This window comes from Saccopteryx bilineata, chromosome 1 (genome assembly GCF_036850765.1).
Source record: "Saccopteryx bilineata isolate mSacBil1 chromosome 1, mSacBil1_pri_phased_curated, whole genome shotgun sequence".
NCBI classification, from domain to species: Eukaryota; Metazoa; Chordata; class Mammalia; order Chiroptera; family Emballonuridae; genus Saccopteryx; species Saccopteryx bilineata.
This window is the reverse complement of record NC_089490.1, coordinates 254,039,794-254,055,920: the sequence shown is the minus strand read 5'-3', so window position 1 is coordinate 254,055,920 and position 16,127 is coordinate 254,039,794. Positions and strand designations below refer to the sequence as shown.

The 16,127-nt window shown below is 41.8% G+C and overlaps 1 long non-coding RNA gene across 1 annotated transcript; it reads right to left on the bottom strand.

Moving 5' to 3' along the window:
- Positions 1-1,309: 1,309 nt before the first annotated feature.
- On the bottom strand, positions 1,310-13,970 carry LOC136320374 (uncharacterized). The gene is made up of 3 exons (XR_010728325.1): positions 13,881-13,970; positions 5,949-6,114; positions 1,310-1,412 (listed from the first exon to the last, which is right to left on the bottom strand). It is a non-coding gene; the product is annotated as an uncharacterized lncRNA (long non-coding RNA).
- Between the last annotated feature and the right edge of the window lie 2,157 nt (positions 13,971-16,127).

Below are 16,127 nucleotides of genomic sequence, written 5' to 3'. Positions count from 1 at the left end.
GATCAACAATTCCACATCTGGGAGTGCCTGCCTTCTGAAAGAGTTGCCACGCATTCCAGCTGCCCTTTCCGATGAGCCCCATCCCCACCCACACTCTTTTGATGAAACCAAGCTGAATCTAATTCACCCTGACCCAAAGGATGCTGGGAAGAATTCTCCCTATGCCCCCAAGTCTAGTTAAAATGATTGCCACCAATGTTTTTAATTTATCAGAACACCCAGGTCTTTTTTTTTAAGTCAGGATTAAATTTGGAAATAGATATGCACATTAAGAAAGAAATTGGAATCCATCTGGAACCTAAGAATATTTAATCTAAATCTTGAGCTTACATATAATAGTCTGTTATAGATTTTTTTCTCCCCCTGAATCGTATATAAGACCCTTGCTTTGAGCCACAATGGTGCCTGTTGTTCTCAACTCATTGAAAAACAAGTTCTGATCTTTTCCTTTTAAAGTATTCTGTTTCCAAATGCTTGTCTTGGTTTAAAAGAGAGAGAGGGAGAGAGAAAGAAAGGGAAAAAAGCTATCCTGGTGCCATGAATTGGAGGCTGCACTTTTCCAGTTAATGGTACATTATTTACTTTCTAGATGTGTAAATCAGTATGAGTCCCTCGGGGGAAAGAGAGTATTGGAGAGCAAGTGAATTCCATGGATGTGATCCACAGAATTTTCAGAAATGATTATAAACACATGCTCTCAGCTAATAATAGTAGGGGTTTTGTTGAGGGATAAGAATACTGAATTGAACTACACATCTCAGGGAAGAGAACTACATTTCCATAATTCACTTTGAATTACAGAGGTTTTGGTTTCTATGTTCTGTTTTTGAAAAAAAAAATTAAATTATAAGAAGGATTCTGTAGAGTAGGCAAAGTTTTCCTATAAAATTCATAAAGCCAGGGTGTTGATTTTTTTTCTCTCCTATTCTGGGCATTAAAAAATGCTTCTGTGATCCCACTAAAATGTCTCCAGAGACTTATTAACAAGCGGCATGGCTCATGCGCATAGCCCAGGAATGTGGTGGCTTCCTTGGGTCCTTGAGTTCTTTCATCTGGAGCAGGACCTACACTTCTCTGCAAGTCCCAAGGCCATTAAATACTTATCAGAGATTCAGTTACTATAGATCTGGGCCAAAAGACAAAGCCAAGCAAAAAGCGAAACACTATTCTTGAAACTATAAAAATTAGAATGTCCAAGACAACGCAGATCATGGTGTTATTTATTTAGAAGGTTGAAGGACATGGACAATGGCATCAGACCCATGATGTGGTTCATTGGAGGCAGAGAGACAACTTGGTCAGATCTCATCCAACTTTATAGCGAAAACACACAGGGGGAGTCCATGGTCTCCTCTGGTTCTTTGATGTCCCATATACATAACTTCCTCGCCTGAGGTTCAGACATTTTGTCTCTGTAAGAAATAATGAGTTAATACCTATAAGTCCTGGGTCATTCATAGGATCCATAGGATGTTAAAATTTTATGTGACATAAATATTAAACTGTGAATGGAAACTTCAGAAGCTGCGATGATTTCTGAAAATCAGAATGTCATGTCTCGGTAAAGCATTAAAAATCTAATCTGTGGCACTTCCCTTGACAAAGCAGAGAACTTTCCTATTGTTGGATTTGGTCACTGACGAAACAAGTTACCTCTCCACCAGGACTGTCATAATTTGGGAGTAGTTCCTAGGGTATAGTCCCCCAATCCACACTCTCTCATCTGTCTTCTATAATCAGAAGGTGAGCTTGTCACTCAAAGCTAGCACAACGCTGAGAGGAGGGACAGTAACTAAGGTAACAAAATTGAGGGTTGCATTTTTGAGGGGAGGGTGAATGACAAAACAGCATTTAACAAATATGCTTCACTTGCATTTAGAAAGACACCTTCACACCTAACTGTTGAGGGCCACCTGCTTGGCACCACTGATGTAAAAAAGACCTGGGGGTATTTGTGTTTGGTTGAGTACAAGCCCAATATTGATAGAAAATAGATGCAGCTAAATTAATATCAGAATAAAACTCTAGTGCAGTGGCCAGACCCCCCTGCACTTTGTACTTGTTACATCACATCTGGTTTGCCTTTCTGGGCACCAAATTTTGTGAGACACAAACTGAGGAATGATCCAAAGAAAGTGACCAGGATGATCTTATATAAGGGACAGGAAGAAGCAGAAAAGAAAGGACTCTGGGTTGGGCATGAGAGTTGTCTCCACATATTCCAGGGCATCAAGTTGCAAAGACAGGATTCAGATAGATTTGGGAATGAAGTGTGCTTTGTAAAAGCAGAGTGCTAACAGGACCACACATGTTCCTAACACACATCCTTTGCATTTTATTTTCTTTTGTTTTGCATTTTTTAATTTAGAAATTAAATTTAATGGGGTGACATTGCTCAATAACAGCACATAGATTTCAGGTAAACATCACTATAGCATTTGAACTGTTGAAGAAGTATGAAATAGCACCAAACCAAAACAACTGGCAGAAACACAAAGGAAAAGAACTAAAGGAGACATAGAGCTACCAAGAAGGAAAGCATACATGACTATAAGAAATCCTCATGTGTCAATAATTACCCTAAATGTAAATGGACTGAACTCATCAATAAAGATGCACAGATTTGGATCAAAAAGCAAATCCCAATTATATGCTGCCTTCATGAAACACATCTATGCTATGAGGACAAAAGTAGACTCAAAGTGAAAGATTGGAAAATGATGCTCCAAGAATATAATACCTAGAGAAAAGCAAGTGTAGCCATACTTATATCTGATAATACTGACTTCAAGACAACAAAGGTAACAAGAGACAAAGATGGGCATTTTATAAAGGTAGAGAGGCACTATATCAAGAAGACATAATGCTTCTTAATATATATTCACTGAATCAGGGAGCACCAAAATATATAAGACATCTAATCTCAGAACAAAAAAGAGAAGCAGACAAAAACATAATCATAGTTGGAGTCTCAACACACCACTGACAGCTTTAAATGAATCATCCAAACAGAAAATCAATAAGGAAATATCAGCCTTAAACGACACACTAGACCAAATGGACATAATAGACATTTACAGGACATTTCATCCCAGAACATCAGATTATATATTCTATTCCAGTGTGCATGGAGCATTCTCAAGGATAGACCATATGTTAGGCCACAAAACTAACCTCAACAAATTCAAGAAGATTGAAATTATATCAAGCATATTCTCTGACCATAAGTCTCTGAAATTAGAATTCAACTGCAAAAGGAACTAAAGAAACCCACAAAAATGTGGAAATTAGGCAACACACTTCTGAAAAATTACTGGATCAAAGAAGAAATAAAAGCAAAGATCAAAAGATATATACAAACAACAATGACAGTACGACCTAGCAAAACATCTAGGATGCAGCAAAAACAGTAATAAGAGAGAAGTTTATATCATTACAGACTGTATCTCAAGAAACAAGAGAAATCCCAAGTAAACAACCTAACATCACATCTTAAAGAACTAGAAAAAGAAGAACAAAGGCAACTCAAAGTCAGCAGAAGAAAGGAAATAGTAAAAATTAGAGCAGAACTAAATGAAATGGAGAACAACAACAAAAAAACTATAGAAAAAAATTAATAAAATAAAGAGTTGGTTTTTTGAAAAGATCAATAAAATTGACAAACCCCTGACTAGACTTACTAAGGATAAAAGACAAAGGATTCATATAAACAAAATTCAAAATAAAAGAGGTGAAATTACCACAGACATTATAGATATACAAAGGATCATACAAGAATACTATGAAAGATTATATGCCATCAAATTCAACAATCTAGAAGAAATGAGTAAGTTCTTGCAACTATGTGATCTTCCCAGACTAAGTCATGAAGAAATGAAAAAATCTAAATAGACCAATAAGCAAGGAGGAAATAGAAACAACTATCAAAAACCTTCCCCCAAATAAAAAGTCAGGACCAGATGGTTACACTAGCGAATTCTACCAAATATTCAAAGAAGATTTGGTACCTATCCTTCTCAAAGTCTTCCAAAAAATAAAAAAAGAAGCAATACTCCCAAACACATTTTATGAGGTCAACATAACCCAGATACAAAAACCTGGCAAGGACAACACAAAAACAGAAAACTACAGACCAATCTCTCTAATGAATACAGATGCAAAAATCCTACACAAAATACTATTTATATTAAATTGAATACGGTAATATACTTAAAAAATAATACATCACAATCAAGTGGGATTCATTCCAGGAGCACAAGGATGGTTCAACATATGTAAATTGATCAATGTAATACACCACATCAACAAAACAAAGGACACAAATCATACAATCCTGTCAATAGATGCATTATCTTTACCAATGGACTAGTATTCTAGATAGTCCCCTGGGGTCATGAGCTTTTGAAATGACTCTTATGGAGGCTTTTATCATATTAAACCCTTTGGTATCTATGTACCTCAACTTAACTGAGTTTTAGAGAAAATAATTGAAATCTTTTAAAAAGTAAAATAAATATGCTATTAAAACTATTTGACTATGAAAAGCTAGTTTAGTTCACAAGTAGAATATTTGGGAATCTTTGAGAAATGAGAGGAACTCTACCTACTACTAATTGCTTCTTAAACGTCATGGGATTCTAAAATGCCTGCAGTCAGTTGGGTTGATATGTTGCTGGTTGACCTTTGACTAACCGTTTATTAATGTTGTGCTACAGGGTTGTAATATAGATGTCTGTCTATAATTGCTATATGCATTAAAGTATAGATGCATGAGGTCTAGTATCATCATAATATAATACTTTTCAGAGCCTGTAGGTCCCTAGCGGCAAATGGACCAAGTTCCCCGCCTCTCTTTAGTGTCTAGTGCAGAGTAAGCACTCAGTAGGTATTTGGTGAATCATTAAAAAATACACTGATTTCTCATGAGAAAGCAATCAGTCAACAACTAAGGAGACTAAGGAGCCGCAACAAAGAATTGATGCTTCTCATCTCTCTTCCTTCCTGTCTGTCCCTATCTGTCCCTCTCTCTATCTGTCTGTCTCTATCTCTGTCACACACACAAAAATACACTGATTTCTCAAACAGAAAACAAAAATTCTGCTAGGAGCTTGGGAGGGGAGGGCAGTGACTGTCCTTAAATTTCTGTGGGGGTGTCCCACTTGCTAAGGAAAGATCCATCCTCATTCAGTTGTTGATTGAAAGTGTGACTGCAGTCAGGGACATCACACTCTCCGCAGTGGGAAGCGTGCTGAGATCCAAGCAGCAGACTCACATTTCATTCAGGACTGAGTCACTGCTGGTCTAAAAAGGGGGGATGCTAAATACACTGGGAGGGGGGCTGGTGGCTGAACACTGAGGATGGTGGCTTTTTGCAGGTCTTTTGAAAAAAAAAAGGCAACAGATTAAGCAGTTGATCAAAATATAAGAGAAGAAAGGCTTGCCCACCAAGTTAAAAAGCAAAGAGAGAACTGAATTAGAATTAAAAATAGCTCCAACCCAGAGATCAAGAGGACTATTTTGTACAAAAAAAGAATAGCCATGGTCTGTCTGCACTCCGCCAAGTCACCAGCCTCAAGTGCAGCTTTGTGCTCGTGGCCCGTGGTCTGAAAGCCTTCATTATTGAGAAGTTAATGCTCGGGAGCAGACGACTCCACCACGGCAACCCTGCCCGCCTTCCAAAGGCGACCTCCGATGAGCCTTGAGTTAATGACTCAAATCTCCAAATTAGCCATCAGCCGGCAAACGCGGCATGCATAATCAAAGGCAGATATGTAGCTGAGACTATGAAAAGAGAGTGAGTTCTTTTCCACTAAAAAAAAAAAAAAAAAAAAAAAGATTATTTCTGTTGTAGGAAACGGAAGAAGGGAAAAGGAGAAAAGAAAAAATACCCTGCCCATGGTCCAAGCAGCAGCCCCGGGGAAAACAAGTCTGCTCGTATAAATACTCACAGGGCAGTTTTCTCTAAATTTCCAAAACAAGTTGCCCCAAATGAAATTGCCTGAGAAGAATGGGAGACACCTAAATGGAAACATCCTGAGTCTTGTTGCTGAAGCGTGTTTTCATGAAACACCATTTTCTAAAATAGCCAGGTGTGCTTGGTCCAGCCATCTCCATCTACAGAAAATAGAAAACAGCCGCTGGAAAATTATTTCTCCCTTCATTCATCCACATGTGTAGTTCCTGACCCTCCTTTTCTATTTTAGGAAGTGAATTCGTTTTAAAAGTACCACCATCACCGAAAACTTTCATGGTGTTTTTCCGGCTTTGCCCCCCATCAGCCCAGGGCTGATGAACTTCCCAAGAGAAGTATTTCCTAAACAGAGAGAGGGCCCTGTGCACATTCTTGAAGGGGCCCCCAAGGAAAGGACAGTTTAAACAATTTTTAATTTGGCATTTTCACTGCAATGATAGCTTTATCCATTATAGAGAGGACACTTGCCTCTTAGGTGGTAATTTACACACGTGGGGCAGTTCCATGGAAGAAGCCTTCAGTGGCTTCTGTCTGTGTCTCTCAAACAAGGGTCTATGGATCAATTCTCAGGGATAGAGAGTAAGCTGCCCTCCTTTCCAAAGACCCTTATGATTCCCAGTGTGAAGAAGTGAGCGCTGCGGACATTGATATTGGTTTCCACAACCAGCAGACCCTCATTCTCCCCGATGCGCACCTGCTACTCTTGAAGCAGATGAGCCAGGTTGATTGCATGGGCTTTGGGTATCACATGAGAGTTCTCCTTAAAATGAGACCAATAGATGTCCGCTCATTTCTGGGTTGAATCAACTGTAGATAAAATGCTGGCATGAGGCCTGGCACAGAAAAGTCAACTTAACAACCTTATTTAAGTTTGTTATTGGGTCTCTTGATCTCCCAGACTTACCTTCAGTCTCCAAAACAGACCTGGGTGCCCTGTGTTTAGAGTGGCTGGCAGAATCTGGGTGATACAGAGGCGGGGGGAGTATGCAAGTTTTGCCAGGCTCTGCAAATAGTACTGACCTTCTGTCAATTTCCACATGCCAACTGGGGCCATCTACTAATTTAATTCACTCAGTTATTTTTTCCTTTTTAAAAAAACTGTGGTCACATGCCCAAAACTGTGGTCACATTTCCCATTTGACCATTTTTAAGTGTACACATTTTAAGTGTACAGTTCAGTGGCACTCAGTAGTACATATGCCTTGCTGTGCAGCAACCATCTATCCCCAGAACTTTTTTCACCATCCCCAACTAAAACTCCACCCCCGTGCCAATAACACCCCATTTCTCTCCCCCAGAATTCCTGTCTTTGTGAATTTGACTCCTCAGTCACAGTCTTTTTAAAATTTTTTTATTTTATTTATTTATTTTTACAGAGACAGAGAGTGAGTCAGAGAGAGGGACAGATAGGGACAGACAGGAACGAAGAGAGATGAGAAGCATCAATCATTAGTTTTTCATTACACATTGCAACACCTTAGTTGTTCATTGATTGCTTTCTCATATGTGCCTTGACCGTGGGCCTTCAGCAGACCGAGTAACCCCTTGCTGGAGCCAGCGACTTTGGGTTCAAGCTGGTGGGCTTTTGCTCAAACCAGGTGAGCCCATGCTCAAGCTGGCGACCTCGGGGTCTTGAACCTGGGTCCTCTGCATCCCAGTCTGATGCTCTATCCACTGCGCCACTGCCTGGTCAGGCAGTCATAGTGTTTTTTTGCACGATGCTGTGGTTTTTATAAATGAAGGTGAGCCAGGAGAACTGTGTGGTCCTTCCCCACGATCCTCTGTGCACTTGGGAATTGCCCAAACCCCAGTTCTTGGGTGCAGTTCATTGACACATGGGAAATGTTTCACCCCTGGTTGCCTCCTGAATTCTTACGTTGTCCCAGCTGTCAGGACAGATGTGTTTGCAAGGCTGTGCTGCTCTGAATGACCCGCCGAGGAAGTACTGTGTATGCCAAGACCAAGACCGGGCAGCTCTTCCTTACGCTGGGAGCAGCTGTGCGCCATTGTTTCGTCCTTGAAGCCCTAGTGATGTCGAGCCGCAGTTCAGAGTGGGCAAATTAGAGACCCACCTTTCTTGCTAGGTTTCATACTAGGTTTCAAAGGATTCCTCTTGGCCCCTACAAAGCAGAGAACTGAGCATGTGTCATCTTTGTTTTGGAACGGAGCTGTTGGATGGAGTGATCTTTGCTAGTGGACAGGCAGGGAGCCTGTGTCCATTGTCCTTACTGGCTCTTTGGTGTCAGCAGAAGGACAGCAGGGGTGAAAAAATTTCACTGATACTTACTCTTTGATTACACTGGGGAACAATTTTTTTTTTCATTTTCTATTGCATGAGGTTTTAGAACTTTTTCTATATATTTCTGCATCGCTGATTCCAAATCTGAAATTCATTTTTTGGTGCATGCTCTAGTTTTTATGCAATTTTAATTTCTTTTTGTTACAGTTAATGGCATGCATTGGTTTTTAAATTGGAGTTAAAGGGCAATGACTCTTGGATTGAACATAACCACAAGGCAATTAATGTTTTCCAAAATCACTTTTACATAATTGTAGTTGTTTTTAAATGTAAAAAATTCTTATCTGATAAAAACACCCTCTTATTTTGTTTTAAGATTGAATCATGGCTTCTTTGAGTAGGCATAAATGTAAGAATAGTCCTGACACTGCCTGACGAGGCAGTGGCACAGTGAATAGAGCATCCAACTGGGATGTAGAGGACCCAGGGTCGAGATCCCGAGGTCACCAGCTCGAGCACGGGCTCATCCGGCTTAAGCAAAAAGCTCACCAGCTTAGACCCAAGGTCGCTGGCTCGAACAAGGGATTACTCGGTCTGCTGAAGGCCCATGGTCAAGGCACATATGAGAAAGCAATCAATGAACAACTAAGGTGTCACAACAAAAAACTGATGATTGATGCTTTTCATCTCTCTTTGTTCCTGTCTGTCTGTCCCTATCTATCCCTCTCTCTGACTCTCTCTTTATCCCTGTTAAAAAAAAAATAGTCCTGACACCTTCTGTTATATATGTGGCTGTTACACACTTCAACATCAAAGGCGCAATATTTCATCATTTGTGACACGTGCATATATTGCCTATTTTCAAGCTCCCCTTGGCGATCAAGACAAGAATTGGGCTCCTCATATTGTGTGTCATAATTGTGAGGAAATGCTTCGTGACTGGACAAAAGGAAAATGCAAAGGAATGCCTTTTGGTATTCCCATGGTTTGGCATGAATCTAAGGACCACAGCAGTGACTGTTATTTCTGTCTGATCCATACAAAGGACATCGGCAAAAAAAAAAAAAAACTGGTATATGATCGCATATCCTAATATTCTTTTAGCAATACGACCTATCCCACACTCTGAGACCCGCCAAGTTCCAGTTTTCAATGGTTTTATTTCTTCTAAGGATGAAGAAAGTGAACATGGTGATCAAGTGTATTTTGATAAGATGCATGAGGAAATGGTTGTAGAATCTGAGGGTCTTCCTCTGATGCCAAGCAGTCATTAATCCCTCAGCAGTTTAACCAACCCCAATTGCATTCTTAGTAAGAAATTTGGGCCTATCAAAGAAAGCAGGTGAGTTATTAGCTTCCAGGCTTCAAGAAAAGAATGTACTTCATCGGTCGCTAAAGTATCCCATTTCAGGAAGCGTGAACAAATTTTGTGGACTTTTTTTCCAAAGACAAACACTTTGTTTACTGTCATGATATCAGTAGTCTTCTCAGCCAGCTAGGTGTTACCACTTACAGTCCAACAGAATGGTGGCTATTTCCTGACAGCTCTAAACGAAGTCTGAGATGTGTTCTCCTACACAATGGTAGTGTTTATGCGGTGGTTCCAATTAGTTATTCAACTCATCTGCGAGAAGATTATAATGACAAAAAAATTGTCCTCGACTTTCTGAAGTATGAGGAGCATAACTGTATCATTTGTGTGGATCTTAAAATGGTAAATTTCCTGCTAGGACAACAGAGAGGTTTCATGAAGTATCCTTGCTTTCTCTGTTTGTGGGACAGCTGAGTTCCGGAGAAACACTGGACACAGAAGGAGTGGCCGAAACGTGAAGCTCTGGAAGTAGGGATGCAAAATATTGTGAATGAACCTGTAGTTAAATGAGACAGGATCATTTTTCCCCCTCTTCACATCAAACTTGGCTTAATGAAGCAGTTTGTTCAGGCTTTGAATAGAGAAAGTGAATGCTTTCCACATATTATTTCTGCTTTTCCTGACTTGTCTTTCAAGAAGATAAAAGCAGGTGTATTCAATGGACCTCAAATTTGAACCCTCATACATGACGAAGAATTTGCCAGGAAGATGAATAAGGAGGAGAAAGCAGCATGGCAGGCTTTTGTGGCAGTTACAAAGAACTTCCTTGGCAACAAAAAAGCAGAAAACTATGAACTTCTGGTTCAAAGGATGCTGTTGGCTTTCCGCGACATTGGGTGTAACATGAGCGTTAAGATTCACTCCTGAACAGTCACCTTGATAAGTTTCCCAAAAATCTTGGAACTGTTAGTGATGAGCAGACTTCTGCTGGAGCATCCAATGAGATTGTCCTCAACAAGCACACAAACACAAGAGCTACAAATGCAAATTTTTGCCTGAATAGAATTTAAATAAGTTTTGCATAAATTTTATGATTAAAATAAGTGTTTTAATATGTTCTATTTTGAAATTGTAGACAAATTTTGATGCAATCATATCTTTTGGTGTATTAGTGTATTTACTGCATTATATAAATTATTATATTTTCACAAAGATGATGCCCAGGAAGATATTCTACTTCATTATGTTAAACTAAATGTTGAAAATTTTACAATAAGATGAAAACCTAAAATCTTGAATTGCAAAAAAACTGTAGCTTACAGAGAAAAACTAATGTCATATTTGAGATTAGCACACTGGAATTAGGTAAGAACAAGTACTTTTGTGGATGCAACACAAATTTTGTTCCCCAGTGTTATTGAGGGTCACCCTGTTCTATGCTACACTCTGTCATGATAAGGCAGGACACACTTGATGCCAAACCACAGGTGAAAAACTCCTGTTATAATTAGTAAAAAACAAAGGCACAGAATTTTCTTATTCTTCATGTGTTTTCATTACTTTTACCTCACGTGGTTGAATGACCACCCCTCCAAAGACCCTTGGCTTAATTTTCCCTATCTTATATTAGTTTTTGTCATTTATTCTTGTGTATGTGTGTGTGTGTTTGTAGGGCTGATGTTTTTTTTTTTTATTTTTATTGAATTAATTGGGGTTACATTGGTTAATTAAATAAGTTTCAAGTGTCCAATGCTATCATACATCATCTGTATATTGGCTTCATTTGTTCCTGATACACAGGGAAATTGATAAGCAGACATCTGTAGGCCTGTTTCTGCTCTCTATCAGAAATATGTTTATTGCTGTAGTGAAAAAACAGACCAACTGTCTGCTTCTCAAAGGTGCTGTGCGCTGGACTGGAAGCCGCCATAGGACATCTCACAGAACCTTTGTAGGCCTGTTTCTCGGATTCTGATGTGGGGTTTGCACTAAGTGATCACTAAATGTCTTTTGGGTCAAGATTTCAGCTACAGATAGCTCAAGATCCTCTTAAAGAAACTTCAAGGCCCTGGCCGGTTGGTTCAGTGGTAGAGTGTCGGCCCAGTGTGTGGAAGCCCCAGGTTCAATTCCCAGTCAGGGCACACAGGAGAAACACCCATCTGCTTCTCCACCCTTCCCCCTCTCCTTCCTCTCTGTCTCTCTCTTCCCCTCCCACAGTCAAGGCTCCATTGGAGCAAAGTTGCCCTGGGCGCTGAGGATGGCTCCATGGCCCGTGCTTCAGGCGCTAGAATGGCTCCAGTCGCAACGGAGTGGCGCCCCAGATGGGCAGAGCATCGCCTCCTGGTGGGCATACTGGGTGGATCCCGGTCAGGTGTATGTCCCTGTGCCTCCCCACTTCTCACTTCAGAAAAAGAAATAAGAAAGAAGAAAGAAAGAAAGAAAGAAAGAAAGAAAGAAAGAAAGAAAGAAAGAAAGAGGAAAGAAACTTCAGATGACCAAGTCAATGAAATGGATCTAATGTCTGCCGTTACCCTTGACGTCACCCCAGTTCTGATTGGCCTAGGCCTTTGGCTAGAATTAGCCTGACTTGGTCTCAGACTGGGGTGTGGTCCCCTCCATCTGTACCCATTTTTCTCCTTCAGCCCTGTGGATACAGAGGAGGAAGCAACCCTAGGTCCTGCCAATAAAAGGCCTGGACAGAGCAGAGTCAACTCAGGAAGTTACTAATAATTCTCTTCTAACTTGAACCTATTTCTATCAGAAAACATCAACCTTCATATTCTAGCATCACTTAAAGATTTAATAATATCATTTTTGTTTAAATAGGCAGAATAACTTTTTAAACATCATGGCGGTAACACTATAGTGCCCCTGAGATATGGTACAAAAACTTAGGTTCATTTCTGGTGACAGATTCATAAGGGGCTCTTCTGGGAAGCTGAGAAATGTGAATTGTGGACTTACTATATCAAAGACCATCACTGAGGTCTCCGCTCTGCCTCCCCACAGACTTCTCTTTCTCCACAAGTTCTCAGTTCTGCAGGTACTTCATAAAGCTCTCACTAATAAAATAACAATAGCTTTTTTTTTTTTGTATTTTTTCGAAGCTGGAAACCGGGAGAGACAGTCAGACAGACTCCCGCATGCGCCCGACCGAGATCCACTCGGCACGCCCACCAGGGGCGATGCTCTGCCCACCAGGGGGCGATGATCTGCCCCTCTGGGGCGTCGCTCTGTCGCGACCAGAGCCACTCCAGCGCCTGGGGCAGAGGCCAAGGAGCCATCCCCAGCGCCTGGGCCATCTTTGCTCCAATGGAGCCTCGCTGCGGGAGGGGAAGAGAGAGACAGAGAGGAAGGAGAGGGGGAGGGGTGGAGAAGCAGATGGGTGCTTCTCCTGTGTGCCCTGGCTGGGAATCGAACCTGGGACCCCTGCACTCCAGGCCGACGCTCTACCACTGAGCCAACCGGCCAGGGCCAACAATAGCTCTTTTTGAGGTGGCTTTATAAGCTTTGGATTTTAAAAAGCAAATGTGCAAACCACATCTCATAGACTGATGACTGTCTTTTGGCAACAGATGCTGTAACTAGCTAAGGATCTGGTCCAAAGTGGCATTGCTCATGGAATTCAGCCGTGTCAGCGAAGTCAAGTTCCTGATTTGCACTGGAGTTGTGTGAGCAACTGAGACAGCTCTCAATTAAAATCTGACTGCAGCTCACATTGTAGCAGAATGTGAGATTTGGGGAGCTATTCTAAATGAAGGAAAGTCTTTTAAGGTCAGATAGCTTTGGAAGACCATCCTGTACTCTTGAGGAATCACAAAGCAGCACACTAGCATCTTTATTAATGGTTCTTTACTTTTTAAAAAAAGTTATTTACCTTTTTGTTCACCCTAAGAGTTCTCCAGATTGTTTTTTTTTTAATTCAGTGATGGGAGGGGGGGAGGCAGAAAGACAGACTCCCACATGCACCCTGACTGGGATCCACCCAGCAAGCCTATTAGGGGGTGATGCTCTGCCCATTTGAGGCATTGCTCCATTGCTCAGCAACCAAGCTCTTCTTAGTACCCGAGGTAGAGGCCATGGAGCCATTTTCAGTGTCCAAGTCCAACTCACTCCAATTGAGCCATGGCTGCAGGAGAGGAAGAGAGAGGGGGAGGAGTGGAGAAGCAGATGGGCAATTTTCCTGTGTGCCCTGACTGGGAATTGAACCCAGGACATCCGTATGCCAGGCTGATGCTCTACCACTGAACCAAACGGCCAGGGCTCAAATTGTTTGATCATGCATTTTTATCCCTACGTTGGAAACACTGGACTTGGCTGAGGTTAAGCTGACCTGACAAACCCGAGCAGGAACTTACGTGAGGAGGTGAGGCAAAGCGTGTCCTTATGGGAGCCCGCCATAGCTGTGAAGGTTTCCATCCATGCCAGCCTAGACCTGGAAGAGCAGAGTGACTCCGTCCAGTGGATGGCTGGCTCAGAGGTGCGGTGGCCCCCAAAGCCTGCCTCCATCATGCCCTCCCGCAGTTGATCTTGATGACATAAGCATGGGGCTGCGTTTCTCTCCAATGTTGAATTGGTAGAGCCAAAATAAACAAAACTCCAAATGTGAGCAAAAGAACTCCTGAGCTCCCTGTCCTTTGTGCCCAGGGCAGCAGCTGGGCACTCAGTTCCTTCTTCCAGTAGCTGCTCCTACCTGGATTCCCCTTCAGTTCATGGCTGTGCTTGGTAATTCTGGAGATGCAATTTACCAGCTGTTCAGAGGCCAAGAATAGAATCGTCCCCTGCAGAAGATCCAAGATGCCTTGGGAACAAGGACATCCCTCTCCATAGGAAGAGGAAAAAGCAGATATTAAGAGTCTTAGGCTCTGTTGACAAAATAAATTGAGTGCACATGGACTGAGGAGATGGCTCACATTCAAGTCGGTCTGAACTGCCTGTTGATGTTTTCATGTTTGGACTAGTCAGATTTTTTTTTCTTTTTTTCCCATGTCACTCTCCCACAGTTGACTTTGACTGTGTTGTTGGCTTAACCTGAGCCTTTACATACTTTCTGTGGCACCAGAAAAAGCTTAGGAATTTATATAGCAAAGTCAACAAGCCTCTGAGGTGGGTTCCTGGGATGGCTACCTTCCTGTTAGGAACTTTGACTCTAATTTGAGACGAGGAGAGGGGGCTGTGTGTGGCTGGCGGCTGTGCGTCCGCAGCATGGGTTACACACGGGCACCGAGAGGAAGCATGTGCAGAGGGACCGGTGGCAGTGGTCAGGTGGCCACTGTATTTCTAACACACACAGTTATGGACACATATTTTGAAATGGATTTGACATACAATGACAGGGTATTAAGTTGCTTAGATACAAGCAATTTAGAGAGAAACGGAAAAGAGGAAGCCTGGAGAATGTAGCCATAACACAGCTCTAAAAAGGATCATCTTTTCGATCTCCAATAGGTAATGGTTTAATGGGAATATTAATGAGGACAGAACTCAAGTGCTCTTGTAAAAGTATAGAACGTCCATTAACTATCAAACTCTGTTTTGTCCCACGAATGAATGCAGAATGGCTGTATTTTATTTCACCAAGGACAAAAGCAATTAAATTGCAAACATTAGATTGGTATTCAGGTACCTGGATTAGCCTGAGTCCTGAGCAAGCTGCCTTCAGACTTGCTGGGTGACATTAATGAGTCCATTCGGGAGTCCCTGTACCCAGGACAGGTGTCCCCTCACTTTGTTTGCAGAACTGGTCTTACTATGCAGGATGGCCAAGACATTGCTGGGTGAGCAATGACAGGCCTTAAGCTCAGGTGGGTGAAGGAACAGTCTCGTCCTGCCAGGAAATCGTTCTTCCACGGTGTTACCTCTTCATGTGCTCTACCCGATGCCTTTAACTCTGCAACCAGAAATGGAATACTAGGGTCAACACATTCATCCCTCTGAAAAAGTTAACGGAAGAGCTTTTTGGTTAAACCTTTTCTGTCGATTGAAAAAGAGGTTAAAGTATCACAGTACACTCTTCCCATTTGTCACTAAAACCCGGGAAGGTGAGTGTGCCCAACCCCCCCCCCCCCCGAAATTGGGCTGGGGCAGAGAAGGGTAGAGGGAGCGTCAGAACAGTGGAGGCCGAGGAACTCCCCGCCACGGGAGGTGAGGATGTTCAAGACCATCTTTCTTAACTCATCGTAATTTTGCATACAATACTATGTACTTTTATTATAAACATGCTCCCTCCTCTCCTCCCCATTTTAAAAAGCCCTGGGGGTTGTGTTTACATTTTTAGAACCATCCTGTTCTCCAATCTTCCCAAACAGCAGCTGTGTTTTCAGCAAAGACGCGACTTAGGTCGCCTTAGCATCACTTGGTGCCTACGGTTTTCTGTCCTTCCAGACACTGTGGTTCATTCACCAGCACCTGACGGCGAGAGCACCCTTCTGCTGTCCTCCTGTCAGGACTGGAGGGCAGGGGGAGAGACGAACTCATTAGCAATTCTTTGCTGTCCCTATAGGTCAGTACTTGCCCTCTCCGATGTCATCATATATGACCCTTCAAATGTTTGGTTTATTTATTTTGCTTTGAAAGTGTATCTCTTTTCATTAGACCATTTGCAG